At 46.4% G+C, this 18007-nt stretch overlaps 1 protein-coding gene across 1 annotated transcript in view; it reads right to left on the bottom strand.

Moving 5' to 3' along the window:
* LOC147709472 (brain and acute leukemia cytoplasmic protein-like) overlaps window positions 1-15872 on the bottom strand; it is a 462876-nt gene extending 447004 nt beyond the window's left edge. Inside the window, exon 1 of the mRNA XM_086925496.1 lies at window positions 15778-15872. The gene's annotated coding sequence lies outside the window, so the exon portion shown is untranslated. The remainder of the gene's footprint in view (window positions 1-15777) is intronic.
* Window positions 15873-18007: the final 2135 nt, after the last annotated feature.

Below are 18007 nucleotides of genomic sequence, written 5' to 3'. Positions count from 1 at the left end.
ACTAACTACAGGGGCTATTCAGCCCTTGGTGAGGGGCCAGGACCCAGTCTATTCAAGTGTAGGTGGGGCTAATTACAGCTCCTCCCTCCCATCCTGCCAGTGATGATGGTCCATTCAGTTTGAGTGACACTTAAACTCCCTATCGTGTGTGGCTGTCTAGGAAGAATACACAAAGCCCAACTGTCAACTACACCTAGTCATGTGACGTAGAGACAGGCTACAGGAACAAAATGGCTAAGGCAAACAAATGGAAACTTTCTAAAAGTGTCAATTTTCAAAATTGTTATGAAGTGTTTACCTATTCTCATTTGGAAATTACATATATAAGATGTAATAAGACAACTCTAATGTTATCATGAGGGGGAGTTAGGTCTTGTAGTAGTGAAATCAAATGTAAGAGTTTTTTACTACGAGGACATGCAAAACTTATTTATCCTACTTTTTAAATACATTGCACCCTGCTCCAGATGTGAAAAGGAGATTACTCCTATTCCTCTGGGTAGGTATACAATTAACAAAGGAGGAGTATCGCCATAGGAAATCGTAGATTCTTAATGGGATGTATGTTAGAAAAAGGAAAGAATTCATCCTTTTATTAGAAACCCCCCAGCCTAGTGGTGACATGCTTCCTCATCGGGGTTCACCCTGATAACCGAGTGCCATCAGGGTGTGCTACAACACCTGGAATACAGTGGAGCTGGTTTGTGAGTGTTGAGTGAAAAAAAGTGTGTTAAAAATTGTCCTGGTTTGACTCAAAAAATAGATTTTATTCGTAAGTAACTGGACAATGTTAAAAGAAATGTGGATATACTTTGAGGGTAATTATGACCAAGAGTATCTCTGTAAGTGGTCTGGTCAGACCACTTACAGAGATACTCTTGGTCATAGTTGGTCATCTTGGTGGACTTCGATGATGAAGCATGTCACCAATAGGCTGGTGAGTGAGGGGTTTCTAATAAAAGGATAAATTCTTTCCTTTTTCTAACATACATCCCATTAAGAATCTACGATTCCCTATGGCGATACTCCTCCTTTGTTAATTGTACCACTTCTGATATGTACATTTTTTGATGCAGCACTCTTTCAGTAAACTACAGAACTGCATAAGTGTTCTTCAGCCTGCTATCAGAAAGGTCTACATAATTCATGGCATTATCATGGTAATATAGGCCAATAAGTAATGCCATCAATGATGCACTCAGCATGCAACGTGTATGTTAAAGGTTGAAATTCTGGCTGAGCAACTGCAGTCTTTCAAATTAGTGAGGTCAATGGAAGACCTTCTTTGGGTTTCATAGTAGTAATACCTATTATTTGCAGCACTGTGAAATAGCAAGATCTGCAGTGTCTAGAGCTATACTGATAAAAATAATATATCTTTATGATTATGAATCACAATTATAACCATAACACTGGCAATAATCATATCATGTTTGCAATAGTACCACTAATGCTGCTACTACTACAACTACTATGACTATAAAATTATAATAGTCAAAATAAAAACATAATACCTTATTTTTAACCCCTGAACTGCTGGGCCTTCCCCCATCCACCCCAGTGCTGAGGCCTTTTTTGATTATTTGAGGTATATTTTGTGCTTAGTGCTCTATAACTTTTTTCCAAATAAGATGTCCATGCCAAATGTATGTCTTTTATTCCAACATCCTGGGCATTCTATACATACCCAAAGTTTGTGGATTGTCCTGGAGGGAACGAGAAAATAGGCAAATTATCGCTACATTTTTAGTTTTTGGGGAAAAATAGGTAAAAGTGCTCTGGGTAGAAGAGTCTGATTTTTTGCTCTACAAATGTCATCAACAAATGGTTTGCTGTGCTAAAGTTACCATCTTCCCACCTTTCCAGAACAAGCAGAGCTAAATATATAATTTTTTACAACAATTTATTATTCAATGAGTTATCACATTTTTTCTATTTTTCATGATCTCAACTTACTTCCAGCTTGTGGTAGAAACTTATATGAAAGTAATGATGATCAAATCAAGGAAGGCTGTAGTTTTCTCAAAAGTAGACAACATTCTAAACTCAGAGAGGGGTCATATGTGCAGATCCCTCATGATTTTCCCAAAGAAACTAACTGTTGAAATGAAGAAATATTGAAAGTGAGTCAGAAAAAGGGCCACTTTGACAGCATTTTCATCTGTACCTTTTTGTCATGATGGTTGATTTACAAAATCAATATACAATACGTCTGCTAGACCATTCTGGTTGCTGGGATATATAGGTTTTTTGAGTTCTCTAACAACCCAAGGTACCCAGACCCAACACCTTAGCTGCACTATAGAATGGTTTTTCATTGTGTATCAGGTATAGACCAATGCATATGATAAAATATGTAGAGTGAAAAATGGGTACCAAAGGAAACCTATGTATTTCTAAAATGGGCATAATATTTGAAGTTTAGGAGCTGTAGTTATTTGTATTAATTTGTTGGTACCGGTACTATCATAAATGTTAGCGGGAATTTTTCAAAAAGTCTTCTTTGTTATATACTGGCTTACATTTGGAAGGCAGGAATGTTGAAAAATACAATTGGTAATAACAAATGTTCTACTATTCTATGCTCCCACATGTCTTTCGATACAAATGGCACCTCACTTGTTAGGGTTGGCCTAGTGGCCGTGACAGGAAACTGGCCAAAACACACCATTGAGTCATCACGTTATTCAATTCAAAGCTGACCTTTCTTACAAATGTGGGTAGCTTTGGTTTTTTGGGCTCTAGCTCAGATCGCACCCAGGGAATCCTAGCACACATGAAAATTTTTTAAATAGGACACCGAGGGGAACCTAGAGTGTGGTGATTTGCATGATGCGGCGGAAGCCGGAGGACTGTGCCCACAATTGATTTTAAAAATTGTTATTCTTTCTTGTGTTTGGATTTTAAATACCACGGAGCTCACCTGCACTGAAGCGCTGAGTCGTTAGCGCTTTCACAGCCCTCCTAGCCCACCCCTGACACAGCGACCCCAGCGCTGTTGCTGGGAAACGCCCACACCGCCAGCGCGGTCAGAAGGCGGAAGCCACGCCCACTGCGAGGCCACACCCATCTTAGACTACAAAACGCTGAAAACAAGCGCGTCGCATTATTGTTTATTTTGTTATCCTCTGAGGCGGAAGCCGGAGGACTGTGCCCAAAATTGATTTTAAAAATTGTTATTCTTTCTTGTGTTTGGATTTTAAATACCACGGAGCTCACCTGCACTGAAGCGCTGAGTCGTTAGCGCTTTCACAGCCCTCCTAGCCCACCCCTGACACAGCGACCCCAGCGCTGTTGCTGGGAAACGCCCACACCGCCAGCGCGGTCAGAAGGTGGAAGCCACGCCCACTGCGAGGCCACGCCCATATCACCAACTACAAATGTGCCGGCCATACCAGCGCAGCGGACGAGCGCAGCGGGAGCGCCTAAGGCAAGCCCGTCTGCGCCCGTCCGGGCACGACCGGGCCTAGGGCCAGACCCCCTGGTGGATAGAGCTGTCACTAAGGTAACCTACTCCCGTCGGGACCTTCTAGGTCTCAGACCTCCCACCGCCCCATCATGTGAATATATTCACGACATGAATGGACCTTTCACCAGCTGTACTCACTGCCAGCCAGCCCAGCTCAAACTCCTTACACGAGTGACCAAGCCTACAGCCCTCAAACTCGCCTTGCTGAACTGCCGCTCCCTCCCCAAACATGCGACATTGATCATCCACCTAATAGAAGACCATGAGATTGACATCCTCTTCATGACGGAAATGTGGCTCACCCCACACTCTGACTCTGACATAGTGTCAGCTACCCCACCGGGTTTTCTCATTCAGTCTCTCCCCCGCCCATTAGGTAGGGGTGGAGGCGTCGCCATCATTTACCGGGACTTTCTCACCTGTAACTCTAACGATGCACAAATTCCCAACTCTGAAAGCCTACAATTCACAATTAAGCTAGACCCGACTAATTCACTTTCAGGGATTCTAGTATACCGCCCCCCCGGGCATCCTGGCTCTTTTACCAACCCCCTCTTGGACACAGTAGCAACACAGGCCCACTCCGTCACGAATTTCATGTTACTGGGAGACTTGAATATTCACTTCAACGACCCCTCAGACTCTGGAGCAGCCGACCTGTTCACTGAACTAGCGGCCCTGGACATCCGTCTCCTCAACTCAGGAGCCACTCACATCAAAGGCCACCTGTTGGACCCAGTGTTCACCAGCACCCCCACGATGCAAGCGAGAGATTCCCTCCCCCTACCCTGGACGGATCACTTCCTAGTCCCATTCATACTCCCAGGAACTCTAAGGAAACCTCAAAAACTGCCTACCTACACCAGAGATAGGACCTGGTCCAAACTCCCCACTGAAGAATGGGCCAAGACCCTAATATCAACTACCCCGGCCCATGAAGAAGACCCGGCTAACGCCGATAGCAATTTTAGAAAGTGGATCACGACCTCCCTTGACTCCGTGCTCCCACTCAGAACGCGAGAAGACAAAACCAACCAAACTGGCTCCGCCCCGTGGTACACCCCGGAACTTCGTCAGCTCCGCAAAAACTTTAAGAGAGCCGAACGACTTTGGAGAAAAGACTGGCAGAACGCCAGCAAAGAGGCCTATCACTCTTCAGTTAAACTCTATAAAACTGCTATCAAGCGCTCCAAAGCTTCACACTACGACACTCGGATAAAGGAAGCCTCAAATTCCTCTAGGGAATCCTACCTCATCGTGAAAGAGCTATTGAAAGTACCTATCTCCCCCTCCTCCACCACTCCCCAGGTAGACAGAAGCAATGATTTAGCCACCTATTTCAACGACAAAATTGCCCGCATCCTAACATCCCTTCCCCCTCCTTGCCCCCCATCCACAGGAACAACATTCCGTCCCCTTGGCAGACTGGAACACGCCCCCAACTTGCGACATTTAGGCCAGTAACGCCTAACGAGGTGGAAGTAACCTTGAATAAAATGAAAAGCGGGTCTCCTTTGGACCCTGCACCCATGAGATTTCTCAAAAACGTAGCCCCCATTATCACCCCCACGCTCACGGAGCTTATTAACTGCTCATTTGCACAAGGATCGGTCCCCGACAGCTGGAAAAGTGCGGTGGTGAAAGCACTCCTTAAAAAGCCCCAGCTCGATCCAACAGATATGGCAAACTACCAGCCAATATCTCTCCTCCCTGGGTTCAGCAAGGTTACCGAGAAACTGGTCAATGGCCAACTCTCCCAATTCCTCGAGACTAACAACATCCTACGGCAATCCCAAACCGGGTTCCGCCCGGGACACGGTACGGATACCGCCCTTCTTGCCGTCATCGAGGAGGCAAGGCGCATTCTAGATTCAGGAGGATCAGTGGCAGTGATCCTCCTGGATCTCAGCGCAGCCTTCGACACAGTCAACCACCATGTCCTCCTCCATCGGCTGGCGACAGCAGGGCTCACCGGGACGGCACTCAGCTGGATAGAGTCCTTCCTCACCGGACGCACGTTCCAGGTCTGGGACGGTAACTTCCACTCGTCCACCCTTCCTCTCACGAGCGGGGTTCCTCAGGGGTCTTCCCTGAGCCCCACGCTTTTTAACGTGTATATGGCCCCCCTTGAAGACGTAGTAACACCATTCGGGATAAAAATAGTGAGCTACGCTGATGACACACAACTGGTCGTCTCCCTATCCCAACTAGACGACCACCCAGACAACCTGTCAAACTGTCTTACCGAAATTCACGGTTGGATGTGTGAATCATCATTGAAACTTAACGGTTCAAAAACCGAAGTGATGCTCATGGGTAAACAATGGGTGACCATTCCCCCAGCGGTCTGGCCAGACGTGTTCGGGGAAATCCCCACCCCCAAACACGAAATCAAGACCCTCGGAGTCTGGCTAGAACCCGACCTCTCAATGAAGACACAAGCGGCCAAAACTGCAGGTACCTGTTTTGGGCTCATGCGGACCATCCGCAGAATCCTTCCCTTACTTCCTCCCGTGTCCAGGAAATTACTAGTCCAAGGCCTAATATTGTCACGGCTGGACTATAGCAATATGGTCTATCTGGGAGCGCCGGAAGCTACCCTGGCGAGACTGCAACGAACCCAGAACGCAGCAGCCCGCCTACTCTTGAACGTACCCCCCAGAGTGTCCGCCAAGCCTGCTATCAAGGCTCTGCACTGGCTCCCAGTTCGCCAAAGGGTGGAATTTAAAGCCATGTGCACGGCCTATAAACTGATCAATGGTTCGGGACCTGCGATCCTCAGCGGCCTGGTTACTCCTTACAAAGCAGCCAGAACTCTACGGTCCGAGAACGAGCACCTTGCAAACATCCCCAAATTCAAGAGGACGCGCACCGGAGGTCGACGATTCTCTGTGAAAGCGTCCACTGGATGGAACTCCCTCCCACGTTCCCTCAGACTGGAGCCCAGCTATCTGATTTTCAGAAAAAAACTTAAAACCCTTCTGTTTCCCAAATAAGCCCTCCGCCCTCTCCCTCTCAGTAGGATACAATTCACTCATAGCGCGGGGATGCCCTCGGGTCACCAGGCACTTTACAAGTCGCTAAATAAATAAATAAATAAATAAATAAATGATCTCACCAGGTTTTGTTAATCAAAATTTGGTGCAAACCTCAAACTTTGAAGAAAAAAACAAATGTTCCTCACATTTCTATGATGGAAAGTTCTGGAATCTTCAAGGAACCACAAATTTCCTTCTACTCAGGATTTCCCAAGTCTCTAGATAAAATTAGAACCTCACTTGTAGCCCAGGACCCGGATGTACCATGTTACAACGCATATTATTACAACTACCTACCGTTACAACGCGACCATTACAACGCATACCATTACAACGCATAGCGCTTTGAGGTGCTGGATAGTGGTAAGTATAATTTACTATTCTAACTCCAGTCCCCGTGGACCCTAGGGAAGGTGTTGGATAGTAAATTATACTTATTCCCTATCCTAGAGCGCCCCCCAGCGCAATGCGTTGTAATGGTATGCGTTGTAAAAGTCGCGTTGTAATGGTAGTGCGGAGTAACAAATGCGTTGTAACAGGTGTATACCCCAGGACCCGCAGCAGGAATTAGCCCAAAATGAAGCATGGATTCATCACATTTTTCCACTCAAAACAGAGACTTTTTTAGAAGGTGGGTAGTTGTGGATTTTGCACCTTAATTCAGCTGGCACATAGGGAAACATAGCAAACCTGTACATTTTTTTAACTATACACATAGGGGAATCTAGGGTGGGGTGACATGCACGGCTCTGACCAGGTTTTGTTACCCAGAATTCACTGTAATCCTCAAACTTTGACTCCCACAAATATATTTTCCTCACATTTCTGTGATGGACAGTTTTGGGATCTGCAGGGAACCACAGACTTCCTTCAACTTAGCTCTTCCCCAAGCCTTCAAATAAAAATGGTACCTTTCTTGTGTGAGTAAGCCTAGTACCGATACAGGAAGTAGTTCAAAACGCAACATGGATACATCACATTATTCTAATCAAAACTGGTCCTCTTTTTTGCAAGGGGTCAGCTGTGAATTTTGGGCACTAACGCAGCCGGCACCTAAGAAAACCCAGCAAACCTGTACATTTCTTAAAAGTAGACACCAAGTGGAATCCTGGCTGGGGTTATTTGCATGGCTTTCATCTGGTTTTGTTAACCACAATTCACTGCAAACCTCAAACTTTGACTAAAAAATATATTTCTCTCACATTTCTGGAATGGACAGTTCTGATATTTGTGGAGACCCACAAATTTCCACCTACCCAGCATTTTCCTTAATCGTCCAATGAAAATGGTACCTCACTTGTGTGGGTAGGCCTAGTACCTGCAACAGAAAACAGCCCAAAATGGAACACTGGCACATCACATTTTTCCACTCACCACTAAGACTTTTTTTACCTGGTGGTTAGCTAGACATCTACACGAATCCACGGTGGAGTGACTTGTGCGACTCTTATCTGGTTTTCTTACCCAGATTTCCTTGCAAACCTCAAATTTTGACTAATAACATATTTTCCTCACATTTCCCTGATGGAATGCTCTAGAATCCTTGGGGAGACACAAATGCTACTTGTGTGGCTGAGCCTGGTGCCGGCGACTGGAACGGATCAAACTAAGGTCAATGGGAGCCCTTGCGAGGGGACTCTCATTGACCTTGGTTTGATCTGTTCCTGTCGTTGGCAATAGGCTCAACCTCACTTGCCATTGGGATGCAATGTTTTAGTCCGCAGTGGAGCAGAAAGACTGTTGAGGTTTTAGGGTGAGGGTGGCCCTGATGTAACGATGGCCAAGATCCACCCCATTATTTTATTTAAAAATATATATTCCTGTCATACAGTGGGCTTTCTGCCCCCCGGGGTCAATTGGGGATACACCTCCTGTCTTCCCCTGGGCGGGGGAAGACTGGTTTGTCCCATTTAGGGTGGAATGTGGCCAATGCAGAGTGGAACACCCACACTAATTTATTTTGCCCCAAAGGCAAAATCTCTGGTGTCAGGTGGGGTTTTTCCCCAGCTGCAAGTTTGAGGCAACCTCCTTAAATGGAACAATCCTCTTATCTGCTCCCAGGGGGGCATAAAAGACACTATTCACCCCACTGGCAGGAGCATGGCTCGAGGCCAGGATAAGACGCACTAATTATTTTATTTATTTTAGTGCCATTTTCAAATCCCTGGTGTCTAGTGTGGTTTCTGCCACCCAAGAGCGGGTTGGCAGATTGGGGTGAACACTTTATCCACCCCCCAGGAGGAGCATAGAGTCTATTTAGCCCAGGGTGGTAGGGAGCATGGGATCATGCCCAAGGGGGTTCACTCCCCTCAAAATATATTGCATGTATTCAGTCCCTAGGGTCTAGAGGGCTTTCTGACCACCAGGAGGAGATCAGGGACGATTACCATCATCTGCCTACATGGGGGGCAGAAAGATTTTTGTCCCTTTTAGTTGGGTTAGGTGAGTAGCCATGCCCATTATGGACAGACTCCCCCACTATATTGTTTTTCTTAACTTTCGCTGGTGTCTAGTGGGCTTTCTGCCCCTTTGGGCAGCAGATCAGGGTAATTACCCTATCTGCTGCCCAGGAGGGGCAGAAAGATTGTTGCCCCATTTACTTGCTTGTCAGCCCCCCTACTATATTTTTATAAAAAGAGAAATCTAGTGGATCTTGGCCCCCCTCCCCTCGGACGGCAGATCAGGGGTGATTAACCCTAATCTTCTCCCCAGGACGAGAAGGAAGAAGGTTAAAATATACAGCTGGTATGAAGGGATGGTCATGTCTACGGTGGGCAGCCTGCGCCCCTATATTTATATAAAAATAATAAATCCCCTGTGTCTAGTGGGCTTTCCGGACCCCCAGGGGCACAGATTTGGGGTAATCAACCCCATCTGCACCTGTGTGGTGGGGCAGAAAGACTGTTGTCATGTGTATTATGGGTGAGGGTATGGCCATGCCCAGGTGAGCAGCTCCCACTCCTATATTTTTATTAAATAAAAGGCTTTTTACCCCCCAGGTCTGGGGTAATTACCCCTTTCTACTTCTATGAGGGTGCCGAAAGACTGACAATTACAAATGGGGGCGGTTGAGGGATTACTAGCCCTTGCCAATGGGGCCTCCCTCCCTGTAGTGATCCCGAATCACAGATCCACTGGGCAGAGGGACCATTAGCAAATTCTAACAATACCTCTCCTAGGAGAATCAGTGCTCTGGGGCAAGACAGTTTCAAGATACAGCGAGGCTGAGGTGAGAGGTCTTGCATCATCATTGAGAATCCCATAAACGAAGGCCTGTGAAGTGAAGTCCAGCATTGTGGCTAAATAACTCAGTTGGGGTGATGCATTGGTTTAAAGAGACTGCGAGGTTGCGATGCGGAGTCTAGTGTTGTTGTGGAGGTTGCCGTTGATAAGGGTTGTGAGAGCCAGCTCCTAGAATGCACCGCTCAGCAGCGGTTCCGAAATGTCCAGTGCAATGTGGTCTTTGCAAAAGGTCCAATCCATGTAGCAGTGTTGATAAGTAGGTTCTGCTTGGGTTTGTGCTGCACAGCACAGAAGATGCGTCACTTCCACTAGCTACTGGCCCCACAGAGGCTGGCAGTGGCACCTTAGGCCCACTTCCAAGGGTCCTGGACAGAGTGGCACCATTTGGCAGGGTAGACTCACAGATGGCGGAGTGAAGGTGCAGGTGCAAGGTTGATGGAAGCCTGTTTGGTCCCAGAGGCAGTAGGTCAGCACAGCTGGGCAGCAGTCCTTCAGAGCAGCTGTACAGCAGAGTGGCAGGCCTTTCAGCAGCACATTAGTCCTTCTTCCTAGCAGAGTGCCACAGGTCCAGAAGTGTGCTGAACATTTGGTGTCTGAGGTTCAGTATTTATAACGAGTTATACTTTTGAAGTGGGGAGAAGCTTCCAGAGGCATGCCTTTGAAGTGCACTCCCTTCCTTCTTGGCCCCAGCTCCAGACTAACTAAAGGGGCTATGCAGCCCTTGGTGAGGGGCCAGGACCCAGTCTATTCAAGTGTAGGTGGGGCTAAGTCCAGCTTCTCCCTACCATCCTGCCAGTGATGGTCCGTTCAGTTTGAGTGACACTTAAACTCCCTATTGTGTGTGGCTGTCTAGGAAGAATACACAAAGCCCAACTATCAACTACACCTAGTCATGTGACGCAGAGACAGGCTGCAGGAACAAAATGGCTAAGGCAAACAAATGGCCACTTTCTAAAAGTGGCAATTTTCAAAATTGTTATGAAGTGTTTACCTATTCTCATTTGGAAATTACATATATAAGATGTAATAAGGCAACTCTAACGTTATCATAAGAAGGAGTTAGGTCTTGCAGTAGTGAAATCAAATGTAAGAGTTTTTTACTACGAGGACATGCAAAACTTAAAAGTACATATCGTACTTTTTAAATACATTGCACCCTGCTCTCTGGGCTGTCCAGAGCCTACCCTAGCAGAGATATATATGTATTAAACATGATGGCTTGGGCCTGACAAAGGTTTACTTTGCCAGATCAAAATGGCAGTTTAAGACTGCACACAAACACAGGCTGCAATAGCAGACCTGAGACATGTTTAAGGTGCTATTTAGGTGGGCGGTACAATCAGTGCTACAGGCCCACTAGTAGCATTTAATTTACAGGCCCTGGGCACAGGTAGTGCCACAGTACTAGGGACTTACAAGTAAATTAAATAAGCCAATTGGGTATAAGTCAATCTAACATGTTTTAAGGAGAGAGCACAAGCACTTTAACACTTGTTAGTAGTGGTAAAGTGTGCAGGGCCCTAAGGCCAGCAAAAACAATGTCAGCACAAACAGGAGGTCTGAAGGCAACATGTTATGGGGAATTCCATGCCAAGGATGCCAGGTATAACATATATGTAAATGTACAGGAATTTATACAGCGCAAATCACCAACCGGTTTCTAAGCGCTTGCTTAGGGAACCCGTCCTGGTATTCCCCTGTGAGATAACCCCGGCAGGGTATCCACAAGGTGAATGCCAAGCTATTGCCCAGAGTCGCAGAGTGTGAACCTGTGAATCGAGTAGGCACCAGAGCAAGAATTGTTGAGTCCATGTACATTTTAGCACTCAAGACCCCGCCGAGCCAGGAATTGAACCCTGGTCCCGGGCTGACTTCTGCTTCCAGGTCTGCCTCCTCTAACCAGTGAGCCACACTTCTCCACATATATAGAAGTAAGTAGTTGTATAGGGTGAGAATGGTAATTTTGGGGGGTTTATGGATGGGTAGGGGTATAGGGTGTTAAGGGGGTCACTTTAAAATGTAATGGTGGGTAAGGGTAATGGTATTTTAGGGTTTTGGAGAGGGTAGAGGTATAAGGTGGTAAGGAGTCATTTTAGGGTTTACGAGTAGGTAAGGGTATAAGATGTCAGGGTATATTTATGGTTTGGGGTGTATGTAGTAGCCATGAATATGCATGATATGGAGATTCGGTACCCAGGAAGCGGGTATTGACCATGAATATGCATGAGCTAAAGATGTAGTGTCCAGTTAGTGGGTGTTGGCCATGAATGTGTATGTGTTAGAGATGCTTTATCTGGGAAGTGGGTAGCAACCATGAATATGTATGAGGTGGAGATGCCGTATCTGGGGAGCGGGTAGTGGTCATGAGTGATGTATGAGTTAGAGATGTGGCAGTAGGGAAGTGGGTAGCACCTATAGATATGCATGAGTTGGAGATGCTGCACCTGGGGAGCGGCCATGAGTATTGTATGAGTTAGAGATGTACAGCATCGGAGGGGGTACCAGCCATGAGTTTTGTATGAGATAGAGATGCTCATCCGAGGATGGGGGTAGCCGCCATGAATATGTATGAGTTAGAGGTGTGGCACCTGGGGGGTGGGTAACAGCTATGATTATGTATGATCTGGAGAAGCTACACCTGGGGCGCGGCCATGAGTGTTGCATGAGTTAGAAATGTACAGCCAGGGAGCGGGCAGCATCCATGAATATGCATGAGCTGCAGTTTGTGGCAGCCAGGGTGAGGATATTTGCCATGAATATGTATGATCTAGAGAGGTGGCAGCCAGGGTGAGGATAGTAGCCATGAATATGTATAGGTTAGAGATGTGGCAGCCAGGGAGGGGATAGAATCCATGAATATGTATGAGCTAGAGATGTGGCAGCCAGGGTGAGGATAGTAGCCACGAATATGTATAAGTTAAAGATGTGGCAGCCAGGGTGAGGATAGTAGCCATGACTATGTATCAGTTAGAGATGTGGCAGCCAGGGTGAGGATAGTAGCCATGACTATGTATCAGTTAGAGATGTGGCAGCCTGGGAGGGGATAGTAGCCACGAATATGTATAAGTTAAACATGTGGCAGCCAGGGTGATGATAGTTGCCATGAATATGTATGAGTTAGAGATGTGGCAGCCAGGGTGAGGATAGTAGCCATGACTATGTATCAGTTAGAGATGTGGAAGCCAGGGTGAGGATAGTAGCCATGAATATGTATGAGTTAGAGATGTGGCAGCCGGGGTGAGGATAGTAGCCATGAATATGTATGAGTTAGGGATAGTAGCCATGAATATTTATGAGTTAGAGAAGTGGCAGTCAGGGAGGGGATAGTAGCCATGAATATGTATGAGTTAGAAATGTGTCAGCCAGGGTGATGATAGTTGCCATGAATATGTATGAGTTAGGGATAGTAACCTTGAATATGTATGAGTTAGAGATGTGGCAGCCTGGGAGGGGATAGTAGCCACGAATATGTATAAGTTAAAGATGTGGCAGCCAGGGTGATGATAGTTCCATGAATATGTATGAGTTAGAGATGTGGCAGCCAGGGTGAGGATAGTAGCCATGAATATGTATGAGTTAGGGATAGTAGCCATGAATATTTATGAGTGAGAGAAGTGGCAGTCAGGGAGGGGATAGTAGCCATGAATATGTATGAGTTAGAAATGTGGCAGCCAGGGTGATGATAGTTGCCATGAATATGTATGAGTTAGGGATAGTAACCATGAATATGTATGAGTTAGAGATGTGGCAGCCTGGGAGGGGATAGTAGCCACAAATATGTATAAGTTAAAGATGTGGCAGCCAGGGTGATGATAGTTGCCATGAATATGTATGAGTTAGAGATGTGGCAGCCAGGGTGAGGATAGTAGCCATGACTATGTATCAGTTAGAGATGTGGAAGCCAGGGTGAGGATAGTAGCCATGAATATGTATGAGTTAGAGATGTGGCAGCCAGGGTGGGGATAGTAGCCATGAATATGTATGAGTTAGGGATAGTAGCCATTAATATTTATGAGTTAGAGAAGTGGCAGTCAGGGAGGGCATAGTAGCCATGAATATGTATGAGTTAGAAATGTGGCAGCCAGGGTGTGGATAGTAGCCATGATATTTTTTTTTTTAGAGATGTGGCCGCCGGGGAGGGGGGGGGTTGTAGCCATGAATATGTATGAGCTAGAGATTTGGCAGCCAGGGTGAGGATAGTAGCCATGAATATGTGTGAGTTAGAGATGTGGCAGCCAGGGTGATGATAGTTGCCATGAATATGTATGAGTTAAAGATGTTGCAGCCAGGGTGAGGATAGTTGCCATGAATATGTATGAGTTAAAGATGTGGCAGCCAGGGAGGGGATAGTAGCCATGAATATGTGTGAGTTAGAGATGTGGCAGCCAGGGTGATGGTTAGAGATGTGGCTGCCAGGGTGAGGATAGTAGCCATGAATATGTATGAGTTAAAGATGTGGCAGCCAGGGAGGGGATAGTAGCCATGAATATGTATGAGCTAGAGATGTGGCAGCCAGGGTGAGGATAGTAGCCATTAATATGTATGAGTTAGAGATGTGGCAGCCAGGGAGGGGATAGTAGCCATGAAAATGTATGAGCTAGAGATTTGGCAGCCAGGGTGAGGATAGTAGCCATGAATGTGTATGAGTTAGAAATGTGGCAGCCAGGGTGATGATAGTTGCTATGAATATGTATGAGTTGGGGATAGTAGCCATGAATATGTATGAGTTAGAGATGTGGCAGCCAGGGTGAGGATAGTAGCCCTGAATATGTATGAGTTAGAGATATGGCAGCCAGGGTGATGATAGTTGCCATGAATATGTATGAGTTAAAGATGTGGCAGCCAGGGTGATGATAGTTGCCATGAATATGTATGAGTTAAAGATGTGGCAGCCAGGGTGATGATAGTTGCCATGAATATGTATGAGTTAGAGATGTGGCAGCCAGGGTGAGGATATTAGCCATGTATATGTATGAGTTAGAGATGTGGCAGCCAGGGTGAGGATAGGAGCCATGAATGTGTATGAGTTAAAGATGTGGCAGCCAGGGAGGGGATAGTAGCCATGAATATGTATGAGTTAAAGATGTGGCAGCCAGGGAGGGGATAGTAGCCATGAATATGTATGAGTTAGAGATGTGGCAGCCAGGGTGATGATAGTTGCCCTGAATATGTTTAAGTCAGAGATGTGGCAGCTGGGGGTGGGTAACAGCTATGATTATGTATGAGCTGGAGATGCTTTACCTGGGGAGCGTCCATGAGTGGTGTATGAGTTAGAGATGTACAGCCGGGTGAGGGGGCTGCAGCCTTTAATATGCATGAGTTAGACATATAGAGCCAGTGAGCGGGCAGCAGCCATGAATATGCATGAGCTGGAGCTGGGCTCAGCGCCTGCCTTTCATTCATACTCCTTAAGGAGCAGATGAAAGGCTCCTTCCCTCTCTTCTTCTTCCAGTACACTCTGAAAGGATCAGGGTGTTCCTTAGTTCTCAACATGTCCTCCTAAACCCACAGCCTGAGCCCTGGTGCAGAGAGATGCTTGCAATGCCTTGCAGAGTAAAACTGAAATGTCAAGTAAGAGAAAGAACTGAAAACACTTTTATATCTTTCTAAAAGTGCTTTTAATTCTAAAAGTCTGCAAGAAGGTTGGAGCACAGGGTATCAAAGCAGTGCCCAAATGTCTCGTTAGGTGAAGGGAGGGAGTGGGCGAGACAGAGGCAGTGGGGTGCAGTACACTGATGCCGGAGTGGCACAAGTGGCACAGCCATGCCCACCTGAACTTGAGCTACCGCCTGCATCCTGTGTGCAGGGCTCAGGCGGCTCTGGCCGGTGGTCCTTTCTCAGAGCGATGCAGATCAGAGCATCGTTTCAGTGTCCAATGAGCGACGTGAAAATCATAGAAAGGCGCACGCACACAGAAAACTACCCCCAAAACACACATGCCACAGAAACACATCGGCAGCCCCCTCTCACATTTGAGCAATTTAGCAGCCTTGGAAGACGGCTGTATCCAAATTTAATGTTATTTACCTTGTTCAGTTGTGGACGCTGTGGTCAGTTTTCAGGCTCCAGGGGTTAGAGGTCAGCCGGGAGGCAGCTGTCCCTGCCCCTCTCCTCACCTCCCGGGATCGGCTCTGAACACTCAGTCCCCGCGCGGGAAGAGCGATGCTCCCAGCCGGGGTATCCCTCCGCCCCACCACTGGTGCTGATGCTGCTGCTGAAAGGGGAGGAGTCGAGGCGGACCCCGCGTGACGCTGCCATTCCTTTATCTTTCAGGTAGGGATGAGCTGAAGAGAGAGCCTCGACCCTCTCCTCCCACATTGTCTTCTAAGAGTGCCTCTTATGTCCTAATTGAGCAGGCTGGCTGTGTGCAGAGCAGAGAGTGTGTATTCAGCCTTTCCCCCGGTGCTCCGGTTTGTTGTTGTTCAGGCGCTGCGTTCTCTGCTGATGTCCCGTGTTTATATAAAACACGGCAGGGGAAAGACTCCGGTGCTTATGAACCCATAGATCAAAACTTGTAAGGGCAGTAAAATTGTTAGACAATGAATAGCACTCACTGAAAGCTACACCGCGTTCTAGAATATTCCAGCAGGGAAAGGATGGAGAGTCAAGGACATGTGTCTTAAGGTTGTTTTTCAATTAACAGGAGGTTGTGTGCTGTGCTTGTAAATGCAGTCTCATGTGCCAAGACATGGATTAGCATGTTGGGCTGTGACTCCATTCAACTGGTTGCCACCACTTTTCTAGTGAAAGTCTGAAACAGGCCCGCAAGGTGGGGGCCATTGTGACCCTACCAAAGGTGCTTTCACATTAGCTCTGCACATATTCGAAATGGCTTTCAAGAGCCCATGAATATTAGCTGCTATTATCATCAAGTCAGCAGAATTGAAGAGGTCCTACCGGTAGGGGTCAAAAAGTTGCAGGAATGTCCAAGAGTCAGCGGTTGCAGTACAGGTAGGGGTGCCATAAAATGGAGGTGACTGGATGGAGGGCTAAATTCCGGTGGGCACAGGAGAAAGCATTGGCCACAGCCCTAGTGTGGAAGCATGACCTTCGAAAGCAAGCCCGTGTAGGAGACTCTTCTTCCCCTTCCATGTATGGTCTGTCTTCAGAGAAGTGTTGTGGAACACACGAAAAGACAGCACAAATGCATGCTTCACTATCACACGGCTCTGAATAAGATCCCACAATCACCGGCCTTTTTACAGTGCAAGATTGTGGCAGCGAATGGTGGTCCTGTAGCATGAAATGTTCCAGAACACTAGTGGATACAGGTGGCATGGCTCCTTTGTAAAGAAGCCACTGCATGCCAGGTTCCAGCCAGGAGAACGCAGTGCCCATCACCAATCCGTGTTGCATGATGGGTGGTGTGGTACTGCTGGACTGTACCAAGGCTAAGTACCCATCACCAATCCTTGTTACGTAATTGGTGGCGTGGTACTTCGGGACTGTACCAAGGTTAACACACAGCCATAGCGTACCACACTTTGCTTCATCTGATTCAGGGACCTTTATTGAATGCAGAGAAAAGTAGTAAATAGACAACTAGTGAAGTTTAACAAGTGGTAGGTAGCAAAAAAGTCAAAATTCCACAGAACGTGATAATTGATGTACAAAGCCATTCTGGATTCCAAAACCCTGCCGTTTGCAAAATCACATGGTTTGCAGCCACAAAATATCTTTTTTACGATTTACTAAATCAATTTGCAAGTCATAAAATCATTTCTGACTTACAAAATAGCTTTTGTAATCCATTCCGAATCGCAATTCAAAAAGGCCATGAAATGGGAATTTCCTCCTAACTACCATATGCAATGGCATTTGTCAAGGCTTGCAATCACAATTGATGTTGCAAACCATTGATCAGTTACCAACACCACAAAGAAGATGATAATTGTTTTGCAAAGGGGAAGTTGCTACCTTTTGAAGCCTCTTTGTGTATCCTGTCAGCCAACTTTGTGGAGCAGTTAGTGGTCTTGGATCATTTAAAAAAAAAGATTTACCCTTTGGGAATTGCAAGAAAGTGATGTATTAATTGGGGTGGAATGGTGTCAACAACAAATAGCATGCTCAATATTTTCTTAGGTCCAGTCAAAGATTTCAGTAATTTAAACCTGAGCTCAACCCCTGTTCGCTGTGGCACTGAATAGACAGGCTTGACCAGTGCAGTGGAACTGGCAGTCATAGGCTTCATGGCTAATCCCCTTGAAACTCTGGAACTCTGGAGCAAAATATTTTTAAAGCTTCGCAAATTTCTTCG

Source organism: Lissotriton vulgaris, chromosome 6, assembly GCF_964263255.1.
Source record: "Lissotriton vulgaris chromosome 6, aLisVul1.2, whole genome shotgun sequence".
Lineage (NCBI taxonomy): Eukaryota > Metazoa > Chordata > Amphibia > Caudata > Salamandridae > Lissotriton > Lissotriton vulgaris.
Note: the sequence above shows the minus strand (reverse complement) of the source record. Positions and strands in the feature narration are given on the sequence as shown.